General features: G+C 31.6%; 1 protein-coding gene across 1 annotated transcript in view; it reads right to left on the bottom strand.

Annotated features, from left to right (window-relative positions):
- Positions 1 to 10,646, bottom strand: part of LOC148613611 (synaptotagmin-9-like) — a 33,325-nt gene extending 22,679 nt beyond the window's left edge. The window contains exon 1 of the mRNA XM_088587056.1: positions 10,507 to 10,646. The gene's annotated coding sequence lies outside the window, so the exon portion shown is untranslated. The remainder of the gene's footprint in view (positions 1 to 10,506) is intronic.
- Between the last annotated feature and the right edge of the window lie 16,416 nt (positions 10,647 to 27,062).

The raw sequence follows: 27,062 nt of genomic DNA, 5'->3' as shown, positions 1-27,062 counted from the left end.
AATTAAAAAAGCATGCATGGGGTGGGGGAGTATTGGCTTAGATTACAATTTATGATTAAAGTTACGTATTATACTTTAGGCAAACTTCATCTTTATTTCGAGATAATATTTCTTCATTACCTATTAATGCCTTTCATATTATCAAAAGCCAAAGCTTTAAGATACAAATAAATGAAACCTAGCGTCGTTTTACGGTCGGATAACGTCACATAAAATCATTCACTTTTTCATGACTTTGCAAGATTCTTGCATTTTCTGAGAAGCCTGGCGATGGCGTTTAGAGTGAATTTCTGACGTCAGACGCAGTTCGGAGCATGAATATGATACTGCCTACAAATCAATAAGAAAACAACGTTACTTGTACTTCAAAATTAGAGCACATCATTGATTTTTTTATTATTCATTATTACTTTTTCCCATTTTTTCCTGCCCCGTGCAGGTCCGGGTGTTAAAATAATATGCCTGCAGCAGCGCTAAGCTTGTCATAAAAGGCGGCTAAATAGTGCTCAGAACCCTAGCCGGGGGCTAGCGCGCTCTGCCCACATAGCAACTGGGATGTGTGCCCCAGGAGGTTGAATGGGGTACCCCTGGCGTGTTACATGCTGGGGTTGTCAGGCAGTAATACGGAAAACCTGACCACAAACCATAGCTGTGCATCGTGTTGGGAAAAATGCAATGTTCATCGCCCGTTAAAGAACACTACTGTGGTATTCGATAGGATTAGGAACCATAGGGCTCCGCCACAGGAGGCTAAATTGTCCGACCTTACTCACCTCTCCCTATTTCCAGTGGCAATCAAAATTTGTCGACCCCATTATCCTTGTGTCCCATCCCTTTTTCATTTCATCATCATTTCATATTCATTTTATCATCAATTTCATGTTCATCGTCTGAATATAGCTGAAATATTGCTGCTCGGACGTTAACCCCAACAAACAAACAAAACATTTTTTCTTGTAACTTTTCAGTACTTGAAAAGCAAAATGGTAACGTCGCGATGTTAAATAAAAGGTACGTCTTAATTTGTTTTGTAATAAGTCTTTTGTTCTAATGATTCTCAACATATAACCTTAACTTTTTTACCATTAGATACGTTGATTGGAGCGCAGTCCAATTTTTTCATATAATCCCGAAATATACACCATTTTGTTTTAAGACTAAATACTTATTCGACTAGTATTGTTCAGAAAATACAGTATTAAGACTGCTTTGCTTTTTTTGCGACAACTTATTGACAAGGCTGTGCACGAAACGTAACCTGCCCCATGTTTGGTTATATATGGCATAACCTTGTCATACACTGGATGTAATCCTTGAATTTCCTTATCTATTAAGCAAAGGCATACACTGCGACTAAACAAACAAAGAAACAGTACTTGTAAGACGCAATTTAAAGTTAAGTTGAGTAAGTTCACTGTGAAATAGAAAAGCTCAATTGACCTGCCTGTCAATGGGTGATCTTCTGGCGGCTATAATATAATGATTCCTGATCAATAGTACATCAATATAAAAAAGAATGAAAATCAAACTGGGAAGAAGTATGATAACCGGGTTTTATTTCTTGATAAAATATACTTGACCAAATGTAACTTAATATCTGTTCAAAATTACACCAAAGATTTGTATGATTGTACTTTTTCAAAGTTAATGTTCAAACTATGTCCAGTTATATATTGGGAATTGTCAAAGAAATAGAAAAAAAAACACTTCATATCATATTTTATTGCAAGATAGTATTTGCCACGGAATTGTCATTTTTTTCATATGATGAAATTGTAAAAAGGATGGAATCATCTCATTAAATAGAACTATAGCAAAAGTATTCATTATTCACGGAAAAAATCATTAATCGTGACAAATTGATGAATAATAAATTTCACTTTATCTTATATAACTAAAAATAGAATTTTGTATTAATTATTTGAATTCCGTTGCAAATAGCATAAAATATTGTAAGTGTTGGTATCAGCAAAAAAAAAACAGATACCATTGTTTTGCAGTTTCAAATCAAAAAGATTCTTGGAAATTTTAAATGTGCTAGCCTTAATATCTATATATAACCAATGTAATTTTACAATAGTGTACACAGCCAAACGTGACACATGTAATAATAATAGGATAATTAATTGGAAAGGGTGAATAACAAAAAAATATCCGAAGTGCCGAAGAACGCCTAGACTTAACGAGTGTGTGGAGCTTGTTCCGCGCACGAGTTAAATCTTCAATCGTTCTCGGCACGAGTGATAATATTTTGGTTATTCACGATAACAAATTGATTATTCTATTTATTACATAGATTTTCTACATAATTTATCGATATTTTCAATTTGAATTTTAAAGTCTGTGATCGGCGGATTGATATCAAAGTTGTGAAATTTTGGCTGGAGAAACCGTGAGAGTGAAATTACCAAATTTATTTCACAGTGTGAGTTATCGAAATTTAATACACTGGGAACATTCGATAAAACACTGCTTTCTATGTAACAATCATGTTTGAAACCTAGTATGATGATAATAATATACCAGCTTTCCCGCAATTGGGTGTTAACATTCATCAGCTGTTCAGTTATATCCAAGAGATAGTAGATGTGGCCACTAGTTTTGCCTTTTAATGTGCCATCGTTGCTGATATACGGGCTTTTTGACCAAAGTTATAAAACAAAAATATGCTATCTCTGAAATAGTTTATTAAAATCACATAATTATATTGAGAAATATGTTTAACAAAGTCGCCGTATAATACAATCAACTTTCACACCACAGATATAGGGCAAGAGTAACTTTGTTACACTTATTATTCACGTTAGTCAAACTCAGTATAATATATTGGTTAATTAGAAAGAGTGAATGACCCGAATATAATCAGAGTGCCAAAAAACCCTAGATGTAAAGAATGTGCGGAATTTGTTCCGCGTAAGAGTTAAATCTTTATGCGTCCTTGGCACGAGTGATTATATTTGGTTATTCTCGATAACCAATTGATAATCTTATTTATTTTATAGACTTTCTCCCTTTCTGTTGCTTTTTGCAACATAAAAGTTCAAATTTTGTGAACTGCAGATTTGTGTTGCGATGTCTAGTGACGTTTAGGCGGGAGAAAGTCCATGAGTGAACTAAACGAATTCATTTCAGTGTAAATTATCAAAAACATTTACACAGCGAACATGCGGTAAATCACTGCTATTTATATGAATGTGCGTGTTCACCTACTGGTTGAAATATTTTACCCTATAAGGCACAACTTATCTTCTGTAATTAAGGTCGATCAGCTTCGGAAGTTATACATAGGTTCAAGGACATAATTCTAACAATCATTGGTACGCTTGAATATACCACTTCAAATAAAACTCATTTTAACAACAAAGTAACTTAGATTGACTTCAATCTGGTTCAAATAAATGCTTGGAGGGCTTTGATGGAATTAGACATGACACAAACATATCACTAATTTCAAGATTTGTACCCCTAGTTCAAGGTCCACCTCTTTAATAGATCTATGAAAAGTACTTTCCCGTTTTCAATGATGGGAGGATACTATTTACACAAACTGACTATATGCAAATTGTAACCAAGTCCTATAAATATCACCAGTAACACATGCATTCAATGATATGCCATGTTATAGATGACTTAATTATAGATGAATCATGTGTTGTAGAATTAACCGAAACTGATTTATTTAAACTATTTGAAGTAGGCAAGGCATTAGTACGTGGAAATACAATTCATATTTTAGACCGGAAATTAAGACAATTTTTTATATTAAGAGAATAAGCGCGTGAAGAAAATAAGAAAATACAAGTTTTAAATAATGACAACAACGGTCATGTAATGAGTTTAGGTCATATGACGCTGCATCAGAACAGAACGTATAATAGCTTTGAGGGGACAAAAGGCCGCCAGAAAAGTACGAAAAAAAGTCACTCTTTTGGAGACCCTCATTCATTGTAATGATTTACTTATATCGTAATATATGAAACAAAGAAAGTAGAATTGAATATGCCTCCATGTTTAAGTATGTAATACATGTATACATATATTTTATCAAAAAAAGAAATTAACCCTAATAAAACATACATGTTATGGGACAAAAACATAGGTTTTATCAAAACCGTTTTTTCATCCTCATCAGACGTGTACTCTCTGTCTGTGGAAAAATTGCTTTAAAAATTATAATAACTTCGTCACCCCATACTTCTTTGTATAATCTATTTTACTAAAGCTCTTTTCAATATAATTAAGAACAACGAACATGAGTTACAACAAGCATTATGATTTAGCAGTTACTCACATCCGTTCTTAACAGTTAAACAAAGTATGGTTGAAGGAAACATTTACAAGTAATTGTTCTACTTTACGTCCATGAACAACACAGCAAACTAACCTTTAAAGCTTGTTGCCACTTTTTATGGCATCGACTGGTACTTCAGGCACGAAGCAAGGAAATGATATAGCTTGTACTAGAATTCATTCTAACTGTGCATTTTACCACGTTCACAGTAACATTTTTATCTATTATCATATGCCTACTTTTTGTTTGACACAATATCTAATATAGACACGAACTAAGCCTTATACCTTTTTCTATAATGTTTATGTAAAGTTCGTGGCATTACCAAACCGGTAATATAATGACAGTTTCATTGAGTGGGAGTTTTTTGTAACTTTATATTCAATGCGTGGTTGTATCAGTTCTTAAGGTTGTAAGCGTCATAGAATGTCCGCGCGTGCAAAAACTGTAATCGCATCTAAATATTTTTTTTGTACTACGAAAGAGCGTGTCATTATTTCCACTGACGTAGAACTAATTTATTTTAGCAGGAAGTGATATTTTCAATTTGTACAAAGTATTGGGTATAACGTATGTTTAGTGTTTTCAAACACTACAGGTTGTAAGGAGTCAAAATTTGTGGTACTGCAAATTTCGGTTAATTATCTTTATCATAAAATTCATATATATTAAACTATTGTGGTTTTACTAAAATTAATGGATTAGTGACATTTTTTAATGAGAATTTATTGTGATCTGCTCCTAACTGAATCCATTTATTTCACCAACCAGAGATGATACGTCTAACTGACCTTCACGACGCCGATAAAGAGAATAACGTCAGTTTTAATTTTCCCAAAGAGAACGTTACATCTTGCCATATGAGGTTTATTATAATGTTTACTGTCTCGACTTCAAAACAGCCGTTATTCTGTATATTTATTTGACGTATTCTATGATGAAATGACATTGATTTCCATGGGAACTGATTGATTATTTATTATGTTTTTATCATGTACGTAAATCTCTGATATTAATCTTAAATCTAGGGGTCAACGGACTTTAATTTTACAACCAGTGACATCAATCCAATTTTTCAAAGGGAACAACATATGTTTGATTGAATTATTAGGACTAAAAAGAGGTTATTTAACCTTGAACACATAAAAACTCGAATTTTTCTTAATAGATGGCTACTACGAAAAAAACTACTTCATCGTAAATTGAAAGATTTGAACAATAGTCGATCTCAATCTTTGAACTTCATAGCGGTAATCAGGGGTACGTGTATAAGGAAATGCGCCTAACAAAATCTCTTACCAAAAACTTTTTTTTCAGATTCCAGTCCTTAAATGAAAAATACTGTTCTAAATAAATGAGTAATGATTGTTTTTGTAAAGATTATTCTTTGAATTGATATGACCACTGATTTACCGATTATACACTTATTATCGAGCATACAAATACTATTAAATCACCACCGCAGGTTTGGCGCGCTGTATAACCTAAATTCAGCCCACGAAGTGACTGCACTAAGCCGGAACCATTGCGGTACCAACAACCCCGGTGATTTAATATCTATTTTGCCTGATTGGACTAGACTTGATCATGGATCGGATTAGTGTTCGGAAATTTAGTTGTTATCTTTATTTATACAATCTGTAGTTTAACCGGAATTTGTGAAGTATGCTTAGAAAGAAACATGGCTTGAAGATGTTTCTTATGGCCACGTCATATATACAAATGTATATGTATATCGCTCTCATCTATGTTCGATGCCTTTGACATCTTAATATAACACATAGCAAAAAAGCAGTGTGATTTGTTCCATTATTTCTTTCTATTTGATTAACATGGTTTACAGTTTAGTGATTTCACATAATGAAATATGATTTTACTATAAATATCAATGCATCTTTTTTGTTATATGTAACAAGGTTGGTCAATTTTCCGAACAAATGACATAATAAATGCAGTAGATAGGTATTTTTATGACAGTTACAACAGTACAAAACCATCATGGTAATGCATTTTTACAGTAGATGTTTTGTCAAAAAGCTAAATACTTTGACCATTTTCTATCTTTTAAAATTTAAAACAGAAATTTAACATTGCAGAACTACAAAAAAAATAAGTAATTAAAATTAAATCAATAACTTGAAATACAATGTTCTATTATAGTGAGGTTTACTTTCATGGAACAAAACAACAGTCAATTTATTAGAAACAATAGGGAAAGATATGTAATAGAATTAAATACATCAGTTTTTTACTTGTAGCAATGGAAATTTCATAAGCCTTGAACAAATAGTTAATTGAGCCAAAATTCTTCGTTTGGAATGTTTTGTTAAAATCACCAGCATAGATGTACAGAAAAATGTGTAGAAAAATTAATATATTGGAAGGCTATATCTTCTTACAATAAAAAAAAATGGTTCTGTATTTAGCGAATATTTGAACAAATCAAGCTAATCGAGAAAAATCAAAACGAATCCGGAAAGCCTGGAATCTAAATTTCCTGCTGGTTGGTAACAAAATTGTTGCTTATTGCATCACCATTATTTGACTTTACTATCGATTGTTACCAAGTAAAGCTTTAATAATTGATGTGCACTGTAATGTCTTGTTTTGTGACATTATTTATTTTATTCTTCAATGGAATATCAGTGAAGGATACATTGCTATTTATTAGTGTTAGCTTTACGACTGTTCAAAGTGTCTAACGACTGTTTATTATTATACTATATATGTCAATGAGAACTTAAGTATCAGTCTTTCTAAAAAAAAAATCAGACAGGTGATTTACGTATGTCAATAACCCACTCAGTTTTTTTCCTGTTCAGGAACCGGTTATAGATCACGTTAGTCTTACTTTTGTTTCATTTGAGGGATGCGCTTTTGAGATAAAATTCATATAGATTGTACATGAAGTTCGCTCTTTGCACGATTCATCGTTTTTCATTTTGTTTGATTGGATTGACTTTATTGTTTTTTCGAAAGTACAGAAAGTACAGATCTTAATACAGAAAAGACTATTGTCACATAAAAATACACATATGTAGACCAAAAAAAAGCATCGTCTGATCCATTGTTTTTTGGTTTTTTTTCTACACCATGAATCACTTAACAAGTGTCTGAATTTTATATGGACTGGTACTTAATCAGTTGAGTAAGGTAGGGTTGCAGAATAAAGTTGTGATGTGTAGAACTGTATTATGGTTATAATGAGAAATAGGAGGAATACTTAGCTAGGGTTTAAAACATACACAGTAAATGAAACTGTCACCTTCTTCAATATCCCTAAGCTTTTGACATTATTTACAATTTTCAAGAATAGTGCAATGTATGAAATAAGAACCAGATTAAGGATTGAATCATAACTAACTAGTTTACTAAATTCTTACATTGTCCGAAGCTCTTTAAAATTTTTGGTCCCTAAACCCATGATAGCATCAGTGTGCTTCCAACTACGAAGAACAAAGTATGATAATATTTCTTGCAGAGTCAATTTTATTATGATATTCAACATTACTCTATACCCTTTTTCTTAATTAGTTATTACCAGTTGAGCATTATCAGCTGATTGCTGTACAATTAAACTAAATTTACAATACATGTTTATTGTTGGAAAATATGTGATTCATTTGACGAGTTCTAGAAAGAATAATCAAGGGAACCAAGGTTATAGCGGTAATCAAAAGAATGTAATCCAGGGACAAAGACCAGACATGGAAAACAGACATACACAACAAAGAACATAAAGTAACTAAAATCATACATACAAAGTAACAAAAGTAAATGAGCAACTCGGACTCCACTAAAAACTGGGAGCATGGACCAGGTGCACCGGTAGGGTAAGCGTCTTCTGCTTTTCTAGAAACACCCGCCGAGTTGCTCATAAAAAGTCAAGTCCAGGGTAGACAAACGAGGGAAGGAAAACTATGACCCGTTGAATAAATCAGTTCTCATGGTCCTGATGGATACACCATAACGATCCACGAGTTCATGATAACGACCATAAAACTTCTGTAGTGATGACTTCAATCTTGTAGCAACATAACCTTGTTCCAGAAGCCTATTTGTTAGAGTTCTAGCGCGATACAAAAAGTCTGCGTAGTTTCAGCAAGCTCTGGCATAATGTATGAGTTGTGATGTGAATACTCCATACGCAGAAACATTCAGATCGCAAGGTTTCAAAGAGCTAATCTGACTGTTTCAAAGCTAGTATAATTGAACATATTGACATTTTCGTCGATAGTCATGTATTGTTTTCATCCTGCCACCACATTATCTAAATAAAATAGTTTTTGTTAATTATCTTTGGAGTGCGGCAGTGAACAGGGCCACGTTTAAACTTGTTACATATTTTCTATTTTAAACGTAGCCCATAATTGAAAAGGTAACCATGGGACGATTTACTTCAGTGGAGGAATAAAGCATTACGTTATTTGATACCATTTATTTGTATATTAGAAGGTCTAGTTAAAGGATAATATGATTTTTAAGTATTTATTAGGTACTTGGTGTTCTTTTGATTATATCGTTATAACCTTGGTTACCTTGATTATTCTTCAGTATATATAATATTAGTAAGAAATTGAACTGCTCGTTTTTCATTCCAAGCATTTATCGAAACAGATTAATAGTGTTTGACTTAAATTGTTATATTGTCAAGATCATCGAAACGCTAACATATCTTTACATTGGAAGATCATTTGTCATGCTGATTTTTCGGATTAATATGTAACTCAAATCTATTAAAATATCCAATCGAATACCCTGACAAGTACGTACATATAGGTCAACCTTTTGTATTAAGGAGGTAGACCTAGGGTAAGGGACACAACTCTTAAAATCAATCAAACGTTTGTATTCAGCATTTTACATCAATCCTATGTAAGCATCTAATTAAATTGGATTCGTTTTATATACTTCAAACAAAAGCTTAAGAGACTTTGGTGAAATTGAATATAGTACAAACATGTCACTGATTTCATGAGTTATGTCCCTTTCCCTAGGTCTACCTCTTGAAGTCTAAGAAATATTGTTTATAATTATTTCCTTTGCAGTCACCAATGACTATATGTCGATTGCTTTTAACTTAACAAGCCGCCCTGTTGTATTGGAACAATTCAATTTAAACATGTAACATTAGTAAACAACAGACTGGTATACAAACGAAAAAAACGTACAAGCATGTAATAAATTAGATAGAACTATTTTACAATTCAATAATTATTTGAGAACTTCGGAGATAATTGTTTGAAATCCGATAACCCAGTTTGGCAACATAAAATAACGTAAGGTGATATCATAACTTTATTTTGTATGCTTCAAATCAAGTTATCCGTCTTTTATTACACAGAAAGGACACATGAACCTCTAATGTTCGTTCAGCTTGTAAAGAGACTGTTCAGTGATTTGTCACCTATAATCGCTAAAACGTTGAATTGATTTTCTAAATAATTTATTACGTTTTCAAGCGTTGATAATTCATACGGCATTTTTACTTGATGCGCTTTCGGCTTTCAACCTGCTCTTAGGAGAGAATCAACATTGAAAATACAATAGATTACATTGTATTTGAGTGGCATTTACAGAGTTATCTCCCCTATTTTAGAAATCTACAGTGCATTCTATATAATTTTTATTTCCTAAGAACATGGGATATATGAAAAACGGAATGTGAATTCCTGTTTACCGCGGGAATTTAAACAAAATATCAAAAATAAAAATATGTAGGCTTTTTACCCATGAATCACATTTTACATGATTCTTAGCTGGAGTGCTACTTAAAACATGTATCAGAAGAAAAACCTATTGAATCCAGCTTTTTGAAGAAAGAAATGAACACTTAACGACGAAAATGTAATATTTCTTTTTTGAATTACCGATAAATAGAATAATGTCAATTTCGATAACAACTTTACCCCCAACTTAAGTGTAAAACACATCTATGATCGACAATGCATGATAATAATGCACACTGCTTCTTAATTGTCCATCCTTTTTTTCAAATTCATTGAAATTCTACAGTATATAATTTATTTTCATCTATAACATTTTAGTGTTGCTTTATAGGACAATTATTTCTCAACATAAATTGTCATCAAACTAAGTAACACCTAAACAAATGGGAGTAAAGGAAAGATCGTCTTAAAGTTTAAAAAAGTTAATGATACTCTTTGAACAATTTGATGCAGCAAACTCATATATTTTAACAATTAATATCTTACCTGTGCTTTATGGAAATTATCACTACATACAGTCCATAATATATAAATAAAGACTCTTTGGCAAAACACTAGGAATAAAATGGATGTCTCTTCATCTTAACTGACAGTTTTTGTTGGTGAACAATGAACTGAAAGCTAGAAAGAACGACAATTGTTTTGTCATTCAACAGCAGTATAATACTACCAGGTTGATTATCGATTTTCGTGAGGAATTATCCTGCTAATGGATTTACTATATTATTTTATGGGACTGTATTCTAAAGATTACTTACACTGCATTGCAATATGTTAGAAATGTCGCCATCGATGACTTTCACTTTACTGTGGACATCTGATCTTGATTAAGATATAGGTGCTTATTCAGCACATTATGAAGAATGGTGGATAACCATAAACTGTGAAAGTGTATTTTGTCAGTCTGAATCCTAGCGATGAACCCCAAGAATATATGTTATAAATGTATATAAAAAATGTAACATGATTTTATCAAAATTGAACACATCTTGAAATTTAATAATGAAATCAGTAATATATTTTCAGTAAAATCTCAAAATAAGATTTAATTAAGGAAAGCTTGTGTAAATATATTTTGCCCTAAATAAAAGTGGATTTTCCGTTCAGATGATGAAAAAGATATGCCTTAAGCATTTGTCTGCTTCTATAGTGGTAGTTGCTCTAGCAGGTGCTTTGTTGTCAACAATCAAATTTCTGTTCATCAAATCACTATAAATTTTCCCATGGCGATTCGCAGTTTTATTCGTATCGGAATTTCATGTTTATACTCAAACGCCACTGCAATGTATATCTGCTTATTAACTGAGGACACTTACCCTACCGGTGCACATGGTCCATGCTCCGAGTTTTTAATTGAGTCCCAGTTGCTCATTTGCTTTTGTTACTTTTTATGTAATATTTTAGTTACTTTATATTTGCTGTGTATGTCTGTTTTCCATGTCTGGTCCTTGTCCCTGGATTACATTCTTTTGGTTACCGCTAGAACCTTGGTTTCTTTGATTATTCTTTCAGAGGTTTTGAACAAATTTAACGATATTGAATTCAACAATGGATGTGTTTGTTAATTTCCAGGTACATCATTTACCCCATACAGTTTATTTGAGTTAAATGACAAATTTCATATAAATCAAATGGACACTCCAAATTCATTCAGATATAACAATCTCTGATGGCTTCTCTTAAAAACCATTCTCCACCATCTCCAAAAAAAATGTGGAGCCGTAAACGAGGCATTGAGTATACAAGATGTGAGAAGCGAGCTACACACTGTTATGATTAAGTTGCTCATAAAAAAAAATTAATGATTTTATAATTGCGATTTCTAATGGGTTGATTAATCAGAGGTACAGCGACACATAACTAGTTTTCGAATTTCAAAGTCTTTGAGCAACAACTTCATCACGGAAGCGGTGATAACAAATACGTTATAGTTCTAGAAATAAGTAACACCATTTGCACGTTCAATTCTATTTTTAGTTGTTATAATGCACCATCTAGTTTGTTAACCCATAACTTCATAATTCATCGGGTAATAGACCGATATTTTATCACATTACAATTGTTTTTTATCTAGAAGGTGACGAACAGTTTAAGTTTACACTGCATGATACAACAAAGTTTTTTAACACAATTTTGTCTGCAATTGACACCAACATATCTGTTGTGTTGATCGAGTGATCATTACTGTACCGTACGCCATACAAATATTAATGAGTGTCTGGTAAATTGACTAAGTAATAAGTATAAGTTCCTTGTATTCCCGACGAAATTAATTTGGTTGGTGATACAGCTGCTGTGACAGTCTTTTTTAAAACATTTTGCGACGTCATGTCTTCCCTACTTAATGATTTATAAAGATTTTTATTTATTACTTGGAAAAATGGACTCATTTGTGGACAATGTACCTTTTATATGAATATTAATCCTTTTTTAAAACCATATATATATTTTTTTTTCATCATTGCACAGTACACTTCCATATGACAACCTTAAAGCAGGTGTGTTATTTATTCACCTGTGTTTCTAAACAAAGTCGGGGATTTAATGATTTACTTTTTTGTCCGATTCTAACAAGAAGTACAATGCTTCTAATATCAACTAAGTTTTGGGATTTTAAAGCGAAGCGACAATAACTTTGTCTAGTTTTGGAGAATTGGTAGCCTAATAGATAATTGCATTTTGTTTAGGGGTGGACAAACCAAATGCTACTCTTGGTCAATCTTTTTCTTTGCTCCTATGAGACTATGTAATTACAAGTACTCCCGAAGAAAAAGGAAAAGTAACTAGTCATTTTTTTTCAATTTCAGTTTCTTTTATATAGATGATATATTATTTTTAGATGGTGTATTATCTCTGAATATCCTTAATAATTACAAGGTAACTTACACATCTAAAGTCAATGAAACTGAAATAAAGAAACAAGTATATCTTCAACTGCTTCATTCCTCGATCCGAACCTTTACATAAAGATGCATGTCACTTGAATTGTTTTTGAATTTTCATTTGTACAATTCCGTATTCTTAGCTGCAATGTATCTTGCCTGTGGTTATGCATTTTATGTATATCACAGTCGATCCGTTATTGGCATGCATGCGATTTTTTTTTTCCAACAGAGCGAGGAATCACTCGAATAAACTTCTTAGTATATGTATAGCCTTTGCTGATATACAATTTTAATTAACAGTTTTAAGCAGTTGTCAAATATTTGTTTTAAAAAAGACCCAATGTATTCAGCAATATTTAAGTACCAGTCTATAAAAAAATTCAAAGTTGGAAAGAGTTGATTTATGGTGTAGAAAAGGAACACTGAATAAACGATTCCTTTTTCGTCTTCGTGTGTTATATGTATGTAACGATAGTACTTTATGCATTCAGATCTTTATTTTAGTGAAAACTACACTCAGCTCCGACTAATTTCACATAAATTAAACCAAAAAAGAACGACAACTATTGCAAATTTCCGACTTCATACACAATCTATAATTAATTTTTTTTTATCTCGAAAGTGCAACAACCGAATGAATAAGTTATGTGGTATGTAACTGTTTCTACAAGTCAGTTAGGTGTTTTTTTTTACATATATTTATCAGCTCCTGTCTATTTTTTTATAACGATTGCCTATTCAAATATCATTCGTCGAAAATAGCAAAGCTTCAGACGTTGGCCCGAATACATCGTGATATTATACAGCAGCTCCAAATATTCAAATGTATCACAATAAAATGTTTCTAGTCAGAACAATTAACTACAAAACATAAAATTTGATCAATGGTGTAGATCATTTTTTGATCTAAATGAAATTTATCGTTGGGCTAATACTATTATATCCGACATGATATCTTTTTTTTGGATGATTAATCTATTGGTGCTAATTCCGGAACACTGGACCGAATAATTACTTCCAGTGAGAATAACCATCAGAGCTTTCACTGGTTCGGTGTTGAATATGAAGGATAATTGGAATTGAAATACGTACAAGATTTGTTTTAGATTTTGCCGACATGCGTGCTCAAGAGAGTGATTTCGCAGTAATAATGAATTACTTTTTCAACAGAGCGATATTAAAGTGAAGAATGGTATTTAATACTTGATTGGGATAGGACAACGACTTAGACAGAACAATTAAAATAAATATAATATTTTTTGTCCATCATGGTAATGTCAAAATTGTTTTCCAATTTAATCCCTTCATAATGAAACTTAGTGTATAAGCTGAAGAAGAAGAAATAGAAGTACATGAAATTCTTCAGATGCGCTTTTGATTCTGGTCAGATAGGATGGTCGCAAAACTTTCTCTCTGTAAATACACGTGACTTTCATTTGGTAAATCCCTTATAAGTTCAAGCAACCCTTTAAAACTTAAACATAAATTCATACTATACAATTGCAACATTATGTAGTTGCTAGCTGAGCTGCTGGAGAACAACCGGAAACCAACCAAAACAATTGCTATGAACAAGAACGGACTGAAGCATCAGCAGTATTGCAAGTAAGTAAAATCCAACATATGTCAAATTTGGTGAATTGTAATTCCGGTTAAACGTGAAATATAACTGAAACTTAATTGGTTATATAAACCCTGACAAATTCCAGTAATATTTTATATTCACCAAATGTTATCGTCGTATATCGTTAACACCATGTCCGATTTAACGATAATTTACAATTTAATGCATTGCAATCGTTCGTTGCTAAGTCCTTTCACTGCTTATGCATGTAATATTTGTTTAAGCCTAAAAAAACAAACAACCAAACCACAACTGCGATGTTGAGTTAAACACAGAATTGATTCAAAGCAGAATAAAAAGCAAATGGTAATGAAACAAATCTTTAAAGTCCCTCAGTTTTCAAGGTTTTAGCTAGCCTTCTTTGTCAAGAAATGCGTTATGCATCGGTTCAAGTCATTGCAAAATGACATCGTTATCATGTTATGAGTATGATATGACTTACTTTTTGGGCTTTTCTTAAAATGCAGTTGGCTAAAACATTTAGATACGCTTGACTAATTTCCCTTTTTTTGCAGATGAAAAGTATTTCATTTGCTTCAGTATTTCATGGCTTTATACTCAGCTATTTGTTTTGTAAGCGAATTTGTTTAATCGAATGTATTTTTTCGTATATCCGACATCTTTTTAACGGTTAACAACCAAAGTTGTTTATCTGTAAGAAGTGGAATGTAAACAAAACTTATTACATAGTCAGTTATTGACTTACTGTAATTAATTCATTATTTATTGATAGGTATCACTAAGGCGAGAACTTATTACTGATATATGGCTACTATTTTTTGGGGTCATAGTTATAAGGATTTGGATAGCGTGATAAATGAAATCTTAATTGGTAGAATCAATATAACAGCAGCATTTACATACGGGATATATTGATATACAAACATTTGAAAAGCTGGATAGGAAATGACATTTAGGGAACTATCGAATAACTTATTTACTCGTTTTAACTAAGTAAATACTACATATGTTTTAGTGAAACTATTTCCTTACGATCACTTGTCGCGTCGATTAGGCCACGATTGTATAAAACAAATTTAACACTTTTGAATGTGGTAGTAATTGGTGCACTGTCTTTCACAAGAGTTGAATAATGATAGGAAAGAATGACTAGCTACAATATCTTCATGTGTCGAAAGGCGGAAAAAATTCTTGACAAGAGCAATTATATATTGGTTATTCACGTTATACAAATGATTGTCCTATTCATTATATATATTTGCATCATAATTTTGTGTTATTTTCATTCTGAATTTATTATATTTTATTTTATTTTATTTTATTTTATTTATTTTATTTTTATTTATTTATTTATTTATTTATTTATTTATTTATTTATTTATTTATTTTATTTTTTTGTGGTCGGCGGATTGATATTTGTGTTCGTGTTGTGATAGTTTGACGGGAAGAGAATGAGAGTGAAATCACTGAATCTATTTAACATTATAAATAATCGCAATTTTTTGTGATATATATGATAAAAACAAGTTTGTTATGTTGTTTACACTCTCTCAGTGCAAATTATAGCAAGAAGTACTTAGGGAGACGATCCCATAAAACAACATCGAAAATACAAAAATGATAATGTAAACAAAACAACTTACACAACTCAAACGTACACAGAGACACATGAACAGCACGACTCTTTCAAGACACCGAGTAACAGAAACTCCAAAGTAATGACATGTGTTCTCTTTGTGCAAGTGTTTATTTGTTCATAAGATGTTTTAGCAATTGCCAAGAGTGCATATTTTGGAATTGTAATTCGACGTTTTATTATTTTTATGTTTTAAATCAATCTAATGAATTACCGACTCTCCCTCGGACAAGTCTTTAGTTAAACTATACTATCAATTATAACCTTTTTTATTACCTATCTCGTTTTAAGTAAAGATTATCAAAAGATCATACCTTAAAATGAATTAACGTTTTTATACAGAAACCTTTCAAAAATCAGTACAGAGTATTTATTTTTATGATTTTAAAATAAAAGTAAATGATTGAAAGAGTAATCAACGAATCAAAGAATTTAGCAGAAAGCAAAAGAGTGCAATCCAGGGAGAAAGACCAGATAGTAAGGAATAGGTCAGCAAGTACAGGAGCACAGTTTGTTTCCATTGGAATGCCTGTCGACCGAAAAAAAAACAAGTCCACTACACTGGACAAAAATATTGTTGATGAAAGATTTCAGCATTTTGAAAACATATTCTTCGGTATATCTGGAATATGATTTGGAACCCTTTTTACAATGTATGAGGAATTTCTACCATGTATCTGTATCTAGGGTGTAACAACGATATATAATGCATAATGTAAATGATTATGATATACAGGATTTTAACGGAGTATAGGGAAAAGTATAAAGGGTTGAAAAATCATAGGTTTTAATGCGGGTTTTCTGATAATAATCTCAAAACCGTCTTTAGATAATTCCACTTAACGTGTACAGCATATCGATGCAATGCATAAGATATGTATTTTGTATTTTGTTATATACTATATTAATCTTTCATCATAATAATGCATTTTATATTAAGTGAAATGTATAAATGTAATGTAGATCTCAGTTATTTCATGTTTAAGAATTTAACGGCGTACACAGTATATTTTCTGCTTCCTCAACTTTTTATCAAAATGTACATACAATTTAAGTTTACGGGCGTAACATCACCTGAAAACCAATATTGTATATGTTATAAATCCCTTACATAATTATATGAAGCATTATCCTTCTTTCATTTGAACTGGAAGTCTGATTTTTTTTAATATCCAAAGGAAAAACGCAAATTAAAAAATGATGAAATCTTTCTTAATATTAATCAATAACAAAAAAAAACATTTATTTTGTTGTCTGTTCTGTAAACTTTGTTGTATGAATAGAGATTCACAACAGCTTTATGATCGATATTCAGTATAATACGATATACCATGTTTAGTGTATTTCAGTTTATTCATCAACATTGTCAAAATTAATCAATTTATGACATAGACAATATTGACTTTTCACTAGAGCACTAGGTCCTTGTCATGTTATACCAAGGGAAAAAACAAATGAAACCCAATACATGCAAGACTAAAAATTTACGATCAAACAGATCACTAAGTTCAGGACATAGTGTACCGAAATGATATTGATATCCCAAGGCTATATTGATCTGTGTCATTGTCGATTGGTATTGAGCGCTGTATTAAGTAGTGTCTTTGTAATATTCATGCAAATTCGGTAAAATATGATACACCTAAAAAGGCTACATATTTTTTTATTTTGTTATTAGGTTGCTTTACAGGTCTATATGATGTCGTGTGTAATACTTCATTCCAATCTGTCTGCTCTTAGGAGATAATCCGTGCGGAGATTCTAATAGTTTCTACTAATGTATTACACTGGGTTTCACAGAGTTATCTCCCTTAATTTTGAATTTCTCAGTACGTTCTATATAGTTTTAATCTCCTATGAACAAATGATATACAAAAAGCCACATGTCATTTTCTGTTTACTATGATATTTTAAACCAAATTTCAAAAATAAAAATATGTAAGCTTTCCCATCATGAATCGCATTTTGAATTATTATCATGTAGAGTGGAATTAAAAACCATTCTGCAAGATTTTAATTGTTTAATTTGTGTAAAATTAAGACAATCACAACTCATTTTCAAATAGTACACTTGGTCCGTTATTTATATACTGGAAGCGTAAAACATTACAGGAATTTTTAACTTCCGCCTTTTTCGCAGTTAGGCCTTTAAAGCAGTTATATTGTTATGTCTATCAAAGACAGCTAAGATGTAATTTGAACAACAATCGCAAGAAAATAGATCATCAGAAAACCTGCGAAAATTTCGTAGTTAACGTCCAATGCATTGTACGACATTTAAATTTAAGGGTGTTAGAGTTTTCAATTAAGTATTTGAGTATGACATGCCGATTGCAAATTGTTCTCTTAACAATTTACTAACCAAACTCTGTACTGGAATGGTTTAACAAGAGGATTAAAAATAGTGAAACCAATAAACTGTTTCGAACACTACAGCTATTTCATTCCTTTCCATTTCATAAAAAAAACACATAACAGTCATACTATTGTTACTATTTTGAATTTCTTGTGGAAAATTTTTCAATTTTTTTTTTTCTGTAGTAGAATTTACTCAAATTATAAGTTTTAATATCCAATTGGCATCTTTTATTTGCACTTCTATTTTCGAAAACAGTTTCTACGGGGCCTACTAAATAGTTTCTTATAAGGAAAATATGTGAGATTCAGAAAATCATAAGCTTCTCTCTGGTTTCAGGGCAAATCTGCACTTAAATGCTTATTTAAATCAATATTCTCTCTTAATTATTGGCATTTGGGAACGGAAGAAGAATATGTATATTTAAGAACATGAAATTACAGAAACACTTCATAATCGAGGTAAAACTTTAAAACGAATTAATGTTGCTTATGAAATGAATAGTTTCGAAAGAAAAGTGACCTATATTTTTGGAATATTTGTTATTCATACGCAAAAATCCAAACTTGAATTTGAATTTGTTGACGCTTTCGAACAGTTAGACCTTTGAAATATTCATGACTCAATATTGCCTTAATATCAAGTTGTGCATATCAATGAAATTAATGTAAAGAAAAGTTACATAATCGTATCAGCTTGATGAAATGCATGGAAAAAAATACAAACCAACCGAAATATTGCATAATGCTAACAATACATACAATTGCACAATACAAGTACTGTTTAAACAGTACCCTTAACAATCTATGACCTGCCTAAATAAGACAGTTAAGTACCAGTCCACATAAAAATCAGACACTGCCAATGGTAAAGGGATTCATGGTGAAGAAGAACCTACCAAATAAATGATGCTTTTTCTGTCTACATATGCTATACTTTCCCATAACAACAATCTTTTTTGCATTCAGGTCTGCACTTTGTATGAAATTATGCATTCAACGCCCGCTAAATTCAACGAAATGAAGCCATTTTTCATTTCAAAAGCCCAACAACATAATGAAAAACTAAGACTGGTTAGTGATCAATAGCTGTTTCTGAACAAGAAATAAAACTGAACTTGACGGGAAGGTTTTCTACATGAATGAATCATCTCCTGTCTGATTTTTAGATAGACTGCTGCTTTAAGATTCCTTTATTTTTATTTAAATGTATTTTGAACTATAGTTAACCGAACACCTGTCTAAATTGAACATTTTTCAGTGCTAAAGTGGTTGGTTTAGACATGTTTCACCCTATATCCTCTTAGTTAGTCCACATTCCGTCAGATCGCTTGTTATTTAGTTGGAGTCATCATGAAAACTGATTTTTATAATGAGTCATAGTTTTCCTTTTCTCTTTCGTCTTCCCTGGACTTTACTTTTAATGAGCACCTACACGAGCGCTTCTATAGAAGCAGAGGACGCTTAACCTACCTGTGCACCTGGTCCATGCTCCCAGTTTTTAGTGGAGTCCGAGTTGCTCATTTGCTTTTGTTACTTTGTATGTATGATTTTCGTTATTTTATGTTCTTTGCTGTGTGTGTCTGTTTTCCCTGGATTTCATCATTTTGGTTTCCACTTGAATCTTGGTTCCCTTGATTACTCTTTCAAATGAACTTTCACATTTCATTGGGATTTCATGGTTTGTGCCACATTAATAAATCTTACCGTACATTTGGTTTGCATTATCACCATCCCAAATAATAGGTAAAGTAGTACCTCCTTAAATTTCAAACAAAACTTTTGATGTGTTGAAACAAAAGAAAACGTAAAAGAGATTTTGCACTCTTATGTGTTTTCTAATAACAATGACCAAAATAATGTCTTGTGTAAATCTCAAAGCATTAAAAACTAAACAAAAAACTCTTGATATGCTTCTCTATTTTTCAACGCAAAAAGAAAATACACAATTTGATTTAAGAACTTCGTTTTTGTGTTCAAGGGTCTTGTATCTGTTTCATCTGTGAGGTTCAACAAGATAATAATATAATTTACTTTGATTCGTGGCGGTTATTTGTAAAAGTATTGTTTTAGAGAAAATAACGTTGTGGAACACCGTGGCGTTCTCGGAGCAGATCAGCTGTGAAAGATAACATGATATTCTAGAAATGATGTAAACAAGGAATTATATAGTCAAAAGATACATATATGTATTATTTACATGAATCTATCATGATTAAAACAATGTTGAGCAATAACAAAAGAACAACAAAGTACTAAGGTTTTATTTCTATAATTGATAATATTGCTATAACAATGTTTGCTTTTGTTCAGCAATATATATATATATATACGTATATTTCGCATGCATAATTACAAATATAAAATGTTGTGTTTTTGGGAATGTTGAATATTCTTCAGGTTAAGAACGGACTTTATATTAGTTTGATGTTTAAATTTAGCATTAATGCTACAAAAACATATATAACTCAAATTTTAAAAAAAATCACATACTTCAAGAGATCATTTCGACGTGTCATCTTTTTTTAAATTGACAAAAATCATTTTTTACTGCAATAGAAATCAACAAAAAGTAATACTGGCTATCTCATGGGAACCTCAAAGATTGTTTAAACTTTGGACATTTAGAAAATCATTGCCCTGCTGATGTCTGCATTGATTATATCCTCATTATATTGAGTGATGAATTAAGCCTGTGAGAGGTTTTGACATATACTTTATTTTCTGCAAAACCAAATAATATGTCATGTAAAGGTCCCATTCACTTTTATTTGTCATTAGTTCGTTCACAAATCATTTCTGTTTTACATATGAATCCAAATATTCACATTCATCATAGTCTAGTTCACAGCCTTTGCTATTGAAGTTTGCTTTTGTCTCATAATAGTGGTGTTATTCATTTGATGAATTGATTTATAGATATTCCATAATTAGATGCCCGAAATAATATATTTGCACCTTTCCATGTTTCAGGATATTCATGAGTCAATGTATTCATGCTTGTTGGTATCGATAACTTTGACTTTCTGATGTTCTTACTATATGTTTTTATCATATTAGCTGTTGTTGAAACAGAAACTATATTCATTTGATATTAAGACGTCATTTTAATCTATGACAACATCCCTTCCTCACCTGCGTATGGAGTTCATACGTTATGTCAGAGCTTGATGTAAATATGAGGACTTTCGTACCGCCCTCGACTCCTTACAATTAGGCTTCTGGAATAGGGTTATGTTGCTAAAAGACTTAATGCAGTTTTATTGTCATCATGAACTTATCTTTACTGTTTTCTCATCTGCACCATGAGAACCGATGTGTTTACCTTTTCACAGTTTTTCTTTTCCTCTTTCGTCTTCCCCGGACTTTATGAGCAACTCTGTGGCTGTTCCTTGGAAAGTCCAGGATGCTTACTTTATTAGAGTACATGATCCTTTCTACCAGTTTTTAGTTGACTTAATAATACACTTTGGTTTTTTATACGTATTAATTTTGTTATTTCGTGTTTTCTTGTTGGCAGAGACAGTTTTCACTGTGTAGACTTTATTACTGAATTGTATTGTTTTGATTACCACCAGAATTAGAAACATTTTTTCTATTAGATTTGATTGTCTTTTCAAAGGACTTAATAGCGTAAAAACCGACTACAGGCTCACTATGATACTGGTAATATTTTCTATATCGAGTTTTAAACAACAATTATTTTGCATTGATTTGTTGGTGTAATACTGAAAAAAATATCCAAATATTCCGTATTTTTCTCTTTTAAATTCTTTTATTATCTATCAAAGCGATTGTCCTTGTTGATATCAATTTCTTGTTTTAGTTTATGATTACATTTAATTTTTCAGTTGGTCGAAATTCAGCTTTTGATCGTGTTATGTTTAATGAAAGATTGAAACACGGTAAGACTGCTTGCTGACATTTGAATTATCTAAGCTGAATTCGTAGATCCGATTACTTCGATAATAATGGGATTGAAAAGTCCGTATCTTTTTTAATTTCAAATTGTACTTCAGTTTTTGTTTTGCCTATTATTTTGAAATTGGTTTTTTTTCTTATATATTCTGTCAAATGAAAATATACATTTTCAAACAAAAGGATCCTGGAAGATTTCAGCACATTTCCATTTGCAAATAATGTGATTGATGCAACATTATCAACCAAAACGAGTTAGGAAAGAAATACCGTCTGTCTGTCGCTAATGTGTCCTACAGTTACACTAACACCATTGCCAGTGAAAATGTAAGCTTTAAACATGCATTGCAAGACCTAATCGTTGAAACGTACCTCGATAACCCTCTGACTTGTTATCGTTTCAAATCTTCTTCTTTTAGAATCCCTCTTGCATGTCATCACTGGTGATCTGAATAGTATCCGAAATGAGAATCTCCAAAAAGTGCTATTTCACGACTTTAAATTCAGAGAACCGCGACAAGTCATATGGTCGCAGTTGGAGATTATGCTAGAGCGTAGATGAAGGGAGTGAAGCAGAACGTAATTCACTGTCAGATTGGGTAAAAGTGGTTAGTATATTTACTTGTTCAACAAAGGAGCAGATTGTGTCCGCAGTGAAGAAGGGACAATAAAAATACTATATCTGTTTACTTGTTTACTGTTTACTAAGTGTGTTATCATTAATCATATTTAAATACTCAAAAATCTTAAAATCCTGTAGATCACTTTAAATCTGACTCCTTGACTCCTCGGCTAAAACTAACTGTGTTTAAACTTTTGACTTTAAACATTATATACTACCTTATCTTAACATGAATTGAAACCCTTTCTTATACATCATCTACAAAGCATTTTACTACAACAATAGTAATTCTAACAAATTCGGGGTTCAAGGCTACGAATCTTCATATATTACCACAACAGAACTATAAGACAAAGTTGCTTCACCGAGCATTATGTGATAAGTATGGTAGAGTTTTTCTCAACATATTTGTCATTTTTGAGAGGCATTTTTTTTTCACCAAATTATCGGTATTCCAATAGGCACAAACTGATCCCTTCTCATATCGGGCTGTTATTTTTTATTCATATGTATTGGAGTTCCTACTTAATATTTTTAAAGACGAGAAGTTAAAGTAGCTATATTTTAATTTCACATATCGATATATTGACGATATGATGAAAATGGCTACCGTTTATTTATCCACTAGAGGTACAAATTAAAGAGATTACTGACACACCCTCTGCATCATCTTAAGACATTACCTCGAATTTCACGACAGTAGTCTTCTCAATACAAAAATATATGACAAATAGATTATAAATGATGGATTTTAAAATGTTAACAAATAGCTTTTCTGTAGTTTTACTTGTACATTACTATTTACATCTTTTCGGTGTTACCTTAAAGCGTAAAAAGAGAGTCATGCAATCTAGGTAATGTATATACTAGAGCGCAAATAAGAGAACTGAACCACTTTTCTTGTACTCAAATTCCCTCTACTTGATGAATTAGAATATTGGGTTTCTAAGCAGTCAATCTTTATTGTGTAGTAATTTTAACCAATCAATCTTTAGTGCCAACCTTTTTAAACAACGTTTAAATATATCGTTTCGTATCGAAAAAGGTCGGATTCTAATGCAATTAAAACAGATCTTGGTGACACAATTGTATAAGACATTTAGTCTTAAGAGACCAATTTCTCTAGGAAAAAGTTATCTTCGTCCAGACAGACATGTCACGTGTTTTAAATGTGACACGTAACATTATTTACAGGATTAAAACAACAGGATCATTTATATTATCTTCTCCACACTAAAACAAATTTGGTATTTATATTTCAAACATACAGCAAAGACGTATCTTAACTTTGACAAACAAATATAAAAAATACTTTAAGGGTTTATATTACTCACGTTTGGGATTCGTAGGTTATTTCTAATATAATTCATCACATGTTTAGTGATGCAACTAATGACTAGCTTTATTGGTTTTGAATTTTTAATGCATAAAAGTTCACTTAAAATGTATATACATGATTCCTATTTGCATTGCCTTTAACCGTAATTTTTTTTATGTTGATGGACAGCTTCATATTTACACTGCATATATATTTCGGATTCGGATGTTCAGAATTTTGATCTTCTGATATATAGCCAGAAATAACGTAGATCAGATTTGTAAAATAGTGATTTCATCTTCCTTGAATATCACAGACTTAATTATTTTTGTCAAATCCATGTCTTTTGAAGGAAATGTCATGCGTATTATTTTATGAGCTTTTTGTTGGTTATGGATCGAATAATAACAACAACTATTTGGCTGATTGAAAGGAAGTACAAATTTAAAAAGGCATTATATTTAAAATTATAATTTTATACCATATCATTTTCAAGAGCAACTGAAGTCAATGAATTTGTCTTTTAAAAGTTTAGTAATGGCATTATGTATGTGTGTTTTGTTTAGTAATGGCATTATGTGTGTGTGTTTAGTTTAGTAATGGCATTATGTGTGCGTGTTTTGTTTAGTAATGGCATTATGTGTGCGTGTTTTGTTTAGTAATGGCATTATGTGTGTGTGTTTTGCATTATGTTCTCTAAAGGAGGTCTTGTGTGTTAATTCTGGTCGCGAATTTAAGTGTTTCAAAAAACCATTGTTGTTTTCTCGTTCCACTTTACATCTTAATTTTTACTGATTAGATAAATGAATGATTTATATCTAATTTCTTTACTTCCAGTGCTGTAACAAATGAGCCTGTAATCGATTTTCCTTGTTAAATCTCATTTGTTTAAACAGGTTTTGTATAGGGATGTCAGTTTCATTTTTTTATTTCCTATTAATATGATAACAAATAAACAAAAATTAGTTTGTCATTTTGATTTTGCAAAATGATATTAGAAATTGTATAGTTAAGGTATATGTACATGTTGACAAATATTTTATTTAAAAAATTGGTCAATACGTGTATCGTGATTTTTTCAAAGACCAGTTCAGAAACAATACTCCTTCGAGGAATCATTTCCTTGGCCTATATTACAGTTTTGATTGGGCAGTTGTTGCAGACTAAGATATGTACTGATCTATTATAATTTTATATTTTATTTCACATAATATTATAAAAATTGAATACACATTTATAAATTTTATATAAGCTTATGAATTGGGCACTAACTAGCCGATTTGTTTTTATTTTTACGATTTATATATATACGTCTCAGAATGTGACTACTCTATTCGCTACATTGCTCCATCGGATCAAATTGATACAGGGAAGAAAATGTAAACTTATAGAAAGGTCTGACAATTTCCAACGATGTTAGAAATGTTAAATTTGTGATGCAAATATTTGGTCGTTCCCTCCACGGGACTCGAACTCGTACCGCCTTGATATCTATGGCAACACCGCCTGCACAAAGTGCAACGGCCTAGACCACTCTGCCAGCTAGGCTATATAAAAATATATCTTTCGCTGGCCGGGTCATTCCTTCTCATAGGATTATTCCAGAGCTATAACTTAGTACACTAGTACACGATGTATGATAGTACGGGACAGTTCATCTAGGTGTAGTGATGTAGGATAGATGTAAAAAAATCAATGTCACACCAAATCAATATTATACAAACGTCTCAGGATGTGACGACTTTATTCGCTTCAATGCTCCATCGGATTTAATAGATACAGGGAAGATAATGTAAACTTATAGAAGGGTCCGAGCAAATTTTTAATCGTTCCCAACGCGGGACTCGAACTCGCACCGCTGTGAAATATATAGCAACACCGCTCTCACAAAGTCCAGCGCCCTAGACCACTCGGCCAACTAGGCTTTATTGAAAATATAAATATAAAATATAAATATATATATATTAATACGAGACTGAATTTCTTCAGAATCTCGTAGAGAATAAAAATTTAAAACATGCTAAATCCTCCAACTTTACAGATATGTTCATGATGCATTGTCCATCAACATTTATGATTGTAAAATTGTAAATGATTAAACATGTGACCTCTGGTAAATAGAATGCAGCAACCATTTACTTCAGTCACTGCTTCCTTGCATGATTTTTAACACCACTATACCATAACATTTGTTTTGGTTGAGCATTATATCAACATTTTTTTCTGACAAAGAAATTATCAATTATAAAAAATTAGTTTTGTATTTCGATATTCATATCTAAAATGTTAACGAAATTGAAGATAGTACAATTATGCTTGATTTATTTTTTTTTCTTTGATTGGGTCGTTCTATCTAAAGATCTGCCGGCTAGATTATTTATTTCACACTATAATCGATGTGAAATAAACAGGTGATATAAAAAAAAGTCGTTTTGTTTTCATGTACGTTTGTCGCACTGTCTATAAAATATGACGTTGCGACGTTTCTTAATTTGTTATTTCCTTAGCAATCATAGACGAACGATCGCTAGAATTTCTACCATTGCGTATGCCGAATATTAATAATTCAGTTATTCCGGATGAATCATAGAAAAAAAAAGATTTTTTTTAATCATGAAAAGTGAATATCGCGCAATATAAACTTACAAAAAACCCTGATGCTCATTTGTTATGATAATGGCATTAAATCAATGACGTTGATGTTTTCCGATATCCAAATTTTC

The sequence above is a fragment of the Perna viridis genome, chromosome 6 (assembly GCF_037379345.1).
Source record: "Perna viridis isolate PV_CMFRI_1.1 ecotype Kerala chromosome 6, ASM3737934v1, whole genome shotgun sequence".
Lineage (NCBI taxonomy): Eukaryota > Metazoa > Mollusca > Bivalvia > Mytilida > Mytilidae > Perna > Perna viridis.
Note: the sequence above shows the minus strand (reverse complement) of the source record. Positions and strands in the feature narration are given on the sequence as shown.